General features: G+C 36.6%; 1 protein-coding gene across 1 annotated transcript in view; it reads right to left on the bottom strand.

Moving 5' to 3' along the window:
- The window catches only part of trim3a (tripartite motif containing 3a), a 31,518-nt gene extending 25,708 nt beyond the window's left edge, over positions 1-5,810 (bottom strand). Inside the window, exon 1 of the mRNA XM_065280840.1 lies at positions 5,639-5,810. The gene's annotated coding sequence lies outside the window, so the exon portion shown is untranslated. The remainder of the gene's footprint in view (positions 1-5,638) is intronic.
- Positions 5,811-7,495: the final 1,685 nt, after the last annotated feature.

Consider the following 7,495-nt stretch of genomic DNA (forward strand, 5'->3'; position numbering starts at 1 on the left):
CTTTTATAAGGTAAACTAACGGTCATTGAGCATTGTGGGAACACATGAGGTTGATCAAATCAACTGATTTAATCTTTATCCACACAACCACGAGTGGATCTCAACACAAATGAGACATTTCATGAATGTTTTATAACATCTGAGCCAGAACATCTAAACCATGGGATGCTGTGTCAGGAAACCAGTCAGGAGACCAACCCACGCTTAGTCTGAGCTCTTTTTCTGACTCACAGTTTTAAAATGACAGCTTGTGTTTGTTAAAGAAATTCTTCACCCAGGAACAAAAATTCAGTTATTTACTAACCTTTGCGTTATTATTTTGTCTTATAGAACAAAATTTTTTAATTATTTAACATTTTGTACACGGTTGAAAGCTTTTCCAACACTAAATAAAATCCAATAAGCATTAAAAGCATAAAATAAAGCTGTGTGAAGTTGTCTGCAATCATGCAATTTTTACAACCTGACTGAACTTTAATTTTTGGATGAACTATTCCTTTGAAAAGCATTTCTGTTCAGTGCCGTTTTGAAGCGTGAAGAAGACATGGTTATCCTGCTGTGATGGCCCAGATGTCAAGCGCTATGGGAGAACCCTGGCTCCAATTCATCCCACTGTAATATTACATGAAAGCCTCTGCCACGCCACCTGGCCCTTTCTGCATCCTTACAACCAGATGGATAAATTTGTTCTTCCATACTGTTTGGTGAATGATAATTCAAAGCCATATTGACTCATTAATACATTAAACTAAGCAGAAAGCTATAAATGGAGCCATTTGTTTCTCGCTAAATGACAGAAGAAAAAGCAAATTGCTGGAATACAAGTTACACAAAATCATTAGTCACACTATTTAACCTTTAAACAGAAGTCTGGTGTGGTCATCTGTACGCTCCACAATGCCTCTGCATTAACACTCACATAAAAAAATCTCAGTGTTTAGAAAGCAGAGCCAAAGAGATTTCTCTGATACACACTTGAGATCCATTTACACCAAAATAAAATGAATACTGTTGATTTTCTTGCAAAATAGTCCATTTCTTTCCATTCGTTGTGCAAAGCTCTAGCAGCAGGAATACTGTCATTATCTCTATCAACAACTCATTTGTAGTCAAAATAAATAATAATAAGTTAAAATGACTTGTAAATCCAAATTCATTTAGCAAAAATATTAAAGGCAGCAAAGAATTTTTTACATTGTAGGTTAGGGGTCGGCGATAAACCGGTAGATATGATAAACTGGTAGAAATTTGTCAACCGGTAAAGTATTGGACTATCATCTCTATCGAGGTTACACGCTCACATCACGTTCCTGTGCGCGTGGTCACAAAAAAATCAACGTTTGTACACGTATTTAAGCACTGCAGTTAAAACAAGTGATTTAAGCCATTGAAACACAAACAACAGTGCTATATGCGCGTGCTGTTTTTGTGTGAGAAGAGCGCGCAAGTCGCACGTCCGCTGCTCATTAAGCTCATGAGCATTTTTGCCTCTTTATTGGCATAAAATACAAATATGTGTCAAAATTCTCATTTTTGCAAGTATCTTCATAAACACAACCTTTTAGTTCTTAAGAGAAAGCAAACTTCTGAAAAAGAAAAGCATGTGTAACAGTAGATTAGATCCGGACCCTTTAATGGGGAAGTTGCCAAATTTTGCTCCTGTCTGTCACTTATGATTTTATGAAAATCTCTCACTGCTCTTGACTAAACTCCTTTTCTACCTTTAATAAGATACATAACAATAAAGTACATTATTTTTTATCATTTTTTCATTACGGTTTATCTTCAGTGTGCTTGAATTTTGTGGGTTTTTAATCCTCCTTTTCATACATATATACGTTTTTGTGAGAAATATGAAAATTCTATGGCATTAAATATTTGAATAACATAAAAACATTGTCAAAAGATAAAAAAACTATACAGTGATACATATCGTTATCATGATATAAAATGAATCCTACCGTGAAATAAAATTTTGGTCTTACGTCCCACCCCTAGTGTAGGTATATTTATGTTGCATACCATGTTGCAGGTCTTTTTTGTTGAATTAGGCAAGTTCTCTTTATCTGTTAATCCTATTACCTGTGGAGTGCCTCAGGGATCCATTTTGGGGCCACTTTTTTTTCATTTATATATGCGACCTATGGGGGATATTATAATGTTTCATTTCACTTACATGCTGGTTATACATACCACTGAAAGCCAGTAATACCATTGAACCTTTGTTGGCCTGCCTTGAAGACATTCAAAACTGGCAGTCTAGTAGTTTTCTTTGACTTAATGACAATAAAACTGAAATAATTGCCTTGGGCCCTCCTAACACATTTTCCTTCAGTTTCCTCCCAGGTCAGGAATCTTGGTTTTATCCTGGATTCTTTGCTTTACGAAGCAAATAAATATAGTAGTTAATAACAGTAGTTTTTATCAGTTAAGGATCATTTCGGGATTGAAGCCATTTCTGTCGTTTCAAAACCTGGAGAGGGTTACTTTCATTACCTCTCGTCATGATTATTGTAATTCGTTATATTTTGTTCTACCTCTGTCGTTCATTACACAGTTACAGATGGTACAAAATACTGCTGCAAAACAGAAGTCGGATCATGTTACACCAATTTTAGCTTCTCTTCATCGGCTTTCAATAGGAATTAAATAAAAAAATTTGCTTTTGTTTTTAAAGCTCTTAAAGGGCAAGACGGACCTATCTTATTGATCTAATTACTCCTTTTTCATCTTCCAGATCTTTAAGGTCTGCAGATAGGGCTCGCTTCCTCAGTCACAGTTAAAAACTAAGGGTAACAAAGCTTTTTCAATTGCTGCTCTACGTCTCTGGAATCAACTGCCACTGGACATCCGCCTTGCACCTTCTATTGTAACTTTTAAAACCATGTTGAAAACCTACTTGTACTTCCAGGCATTTTAACTTAGTATTTTATTTATATTGTTGTTTTAATGTTGTATTGCCTGTGTTGCCTATTTTATATTCTTGTTTTACTTCAGCACTTTTTGGTCAGCACTGCTGTAAGAAATGTGCTATACAAATAAATTTTACTTACTTACTTACTCACACCATAACCACATGCATTTTTGCATTTCACATTAGGGTTGGGCGATACTGATCTAACTTCATATCTCTGTAATTTTGGGATTAATGACGATATGCAATAAATATGTATTTTCAACAAAGTGAAACAGTTGAATACGCATGAGACACCATGTCACTATCACATTTATTCAACCAACTTATGATAAAAATAAAATTCAAGACTGGCTTTTTCTTGCTATTTAAAAACAAACAACTGTACAACATGCAAATTGGTTGGAAAGCTTACAGTATGTGTGACCTACAGTATGGGTGAACTTGATATACCACCCAGTCCTAAGGTCAAACTTTATGTTAGTATAATGGTCTAAAATCAAATTTGGGAAGATGACTCAAAGCATACACCAGACAAATCAATTTTTGTGACAGACAGAACGGTCTCTAAGGCTTTTATGTAAATGTCTCTTTACCTTGACTGCACATTCTGAAAGAAAGACACAGCCAATACAGTCTGTCACACTACACAGGCAACTCAGGTCCACATGACTGCATTTTCTGCAATGTCTGTATGCCTTTGCATGCAACTAGAGAAAATCTGTATGCACATGGGCACACATAATACACACAAATACAAAAACTACAAGTGATTCTTCTGATACCAGTGATTCTCAACACACCGATGATTCTTTTGAATCATTCTACTCTGTCTCTGTCTGTCTGTCTGTCTTCTTTGCTTAACATGAAACTGATATCACTTATCATCAGTGTGAACAAGACCACCAGCCTTCATCAAATACCACACAAAAGACCAGTCACACTACTACCTCTATGTGGTCATTATGAAGTAAACTGTCATCATATGGCAAGAACTTTGTAATGCTCCCTTTTTAATTAAAATGACATAATAGCAGGGTCATCTTCCAGTTTTAGCAAACAGTATCAGCATCAGTTAAATGTTATCTTGTTTATGTTATCTATGATTACAGAATGTATAAACATAGTTCTTGTAGCTTGTCATGCATAATATATTTCTATCCATGAAGCAAGACAAGGGATTTGGCAGCAGTTAGCGAAATACAAAAGGTCGCTGGATAACCACTGAATATGCATTAACATCCTACTCAGAGATGAAGCGCATTCTCATGGCACTGAAATGTAAGATTTTTACATAACAACCATAGTTTACCATGAAATCGATGTGAATTTCATAATTCTTCTCAAACAGATGATGAAACTATGAGTAGGAACAGCTGAGCATTCACTGTGGAGAAGTAACAGCTGTTATACTGCGCTGGTGAAACCTTTTAGTGTCTCCCTCTCAAAACGATGAGCTTTACATGAGATGTTTTCTCAAGGGTTTCCAAACAGACAACAAAACAAACAACGTGTCATTGTTTGTCATTAAACATGAGCTTTGCATGGTGGCACAATCATTACTTTTTACTCAACTTAGGACAGACCCAAGACAGACTGGGGCAGAGTATAGGTTAAAACGTACAGGACGCCGGTTAGGATTTTAGAGATTTATGTTGGATAACTGGTAAAGCATTGTGTTAAAGGATGTGGGTTCAATTCCAAGGGAGCAGTGCTCAGCTAATAATAAATAATGTATATGTTGAATGCACTGTAAGTCCCTTTGGATAAAAATATCTAACAAATTGAGTGAGTCCAGTTTTAAAGATGACTTTTTGTATCTTGACCCTGAAGCAATTTCATTCAATGCCATGCTTGTTTGATAACACTACAAAACAACACGTTGACTTGAGACAGAGCTATTTGGATAAGAACTGTATTTAAGACTTGCTTTAAACATGAGTTTAATAATATCTACATCTGCACAAATTAATTGTCACCACCAAGCTGTAATTTATTTTTTAATTGTCAAGTATGTCTTACAAAATTCATTATTTTGATTCTGTGCATGAAATTTTTATCACATTGACAACCAGAGACAAGGGCTCATATGGATCAACCAAGATGAAATTGCTTAGAAAAAATACAAATGTCATTTAAGAAAGACTTTTGAGGAATACATGTGTCACAGAAATAAGGGACTCTTATAGTCAGTATGTACAGCCAGGCTATTTTTCTCAATGCACTACACACACATCCATTGTGTATATTACAGCATCACAAAATCATGCCAATTGCAGCAGCACCTAATTAGGATGATGCATTGAAAAGCTTTTATAAACAAATAAATTAAATCTTAGATGTGGCAATTCACATTTTTTAAAGATGTCAACACAGCACTCATTACCTGACACATTTACATGCAACAACATCCGTTCCGCGTGCCCGGTGAAACAATGGCAACACCAGACAACTGTGTCAAACTCGCTGACCTAAAGCACAACCCATGACATAAAGGGAAATCTACATCCTGCAGATATTTTAAGACTTCCGCAGATCTCCGGTGACGCTGGACAAGCTTTAACAGTCACGAAAAACGTTTACAAAAAGCAGACTTAGCAGTCAAGTCACAGTAAAGGGGTAAATGCCAGGTGCTAGTCAATGAATTATTCACAAAACAACGCGTGCGCTAAAATGACTAGATGAGATTTGGGAGAGGCGACGGTAAGAAACTACTGCACTCACGTGAATTCAGGCCGGATTTAGAGAAACATCAGTACGGGTAACTGGAGAAATGAGTCTTCATTGTCACTGTCCGATAATTAATCCAGCGATTTAGAGGTTTTTCTTGAAAAACTGCAGTCCTTTCACCGACTGGGAGAGTCGGTAAGGAGGGGACGATGTCGATGAACTGAGATTCTGGGCGTGTGCGAACATAAAGAGTGTTCGCTCATTGGCAGAAGCTTAAATGGGTGGAGCTATGGTAGCCAATTAACGTTGACGGTTTGGAATATGTAAAATTTAAAAGCGAAATTTGCAAAGAAAGGGTGATGCACTGCAACAGCTACTGAGGAAAATGAATCTATGTATGGCTCTTCCGATTTATTAAATCATCGTAATCATTTGTTAAAACATGTTTCTTGCATAAAAAAATAAGTTTAGGTAAGAAAGCAGCAATAATCAATACTAATAGGATTTTTTTTTTTTTTAACCATCATAGTACACATTATTTGTGAAAGGAGGAAATATCTCATATAAATGCTTTTGCAAACATTTGTTTTGTTGGCATCATGTAATGATTCAGTCGTTTCGTGGCCTTACATGACATAAAATCGCAGTAGTGTTGTGGCGCTGCGCAAACCGATCGGAATCTGACATCACAGTAGCGCGAGAGCGATTCGAAAGCACAGCTCTCACGGTACGTTGATGTCATACGCCATCGGTCTGCGCAGCGTCGCGTGAAGACGAACACGCCTACAGTTTAGGGTGGAGTGTGGCTGCATAGTCCAGGGGTTGGGCTTTGTTTGTAGTGGGGTGGGGGAGTTAGGTCTCCGTCTTGGGCTTTCATTGTAAGGTGGTGGTTGCTATGGAGACTGCATCCAGCCTGAGGCAGCCAGATGGCAGAGACCGACTGTCTCACCGAGCAGTGTCAGCAGACAGTACATTAAGACATGGACCGAACATTATTACTCATTTGTCCATCATGCATCTTATGGTGTGCTCTGCCAAAAATAGCTAATATTTTAGAGCAGGATAAAAAAATGTATTCCATTTCCTGTCAATATACATTTTTTAATTTTAATACTTTAATACTGCACACAAATGTAAGCCTATAAGCATCTGTATTTGTTTGTATACTCATAGAACTAAAATATACCTAATTTATTTCATTACTGATTGTCTATATTGATAATTTGATGCATTACATTGTCCAAAAAATTACAGCCATACATTTATTTCAGTCATCTGCGTGACTTAAGTGTCAATAAATTTATTGTCATAGTAGTACCACATCTTCTGGAAAAACAATAAGGATTTAGACAGGATTTAGCACTGTAACAGAATAAAATTACTAATAATATCCAGGGATTACAAACAATTGTTAAAATCTGTCTAACACACTTTAATATGGTACTTTCAGGATCAATAGGACTGCAACAGCATTGCTTGTGGTGATATTCAATCAAAAGTGCTTTATCCTTTATTCTTATTTCTTTAAGAATGAAGATGATTTGCTCACACAATCCCCCAAATATCCCCTCCTCCAGGACTTCACCCCCTACAGGGTCTCAGGCTGTTATTGATGTAGTCTAGCAGGCATTAGACTCTGTTAACCACCTAAGGCAGGCCTATCGGGACTCTCCCGATGTTATCTATTTTCCCTAAATAAACTCTCAATGTCTTTATCAAGGATAAGCGCCCTTTAGCTACTCATTGTTCTTCATTAATCCCAGAGATTAGGAGATTCACCAGCGTGGCTAAAATCCATCTTTAAGCAAAACTACTTCAGCATTTATTTTTGACCATGCATAACCACATCAGGGTCAAATAGAAACTAACACAACCTATGCAATTAAACTTAAATATTCTGCAAATGCTGTA

This window comes from Paramisgurnus dabryanus, chromosome 8 (genome assembly GCF_030506205.2).
Source record: "Paramisgurnus dabryanus chromosome 8, PD_genome_1.1, whole genome shotgun sequence".
Classification (NCBI taxonomy): domain Eukaryota; kingdom Metazoa; phylum Chordata; class Actinopteri; order Cypriniformes; family Cobitidae; genus Paramisgurnus; species Paramisgurnus dabryanus.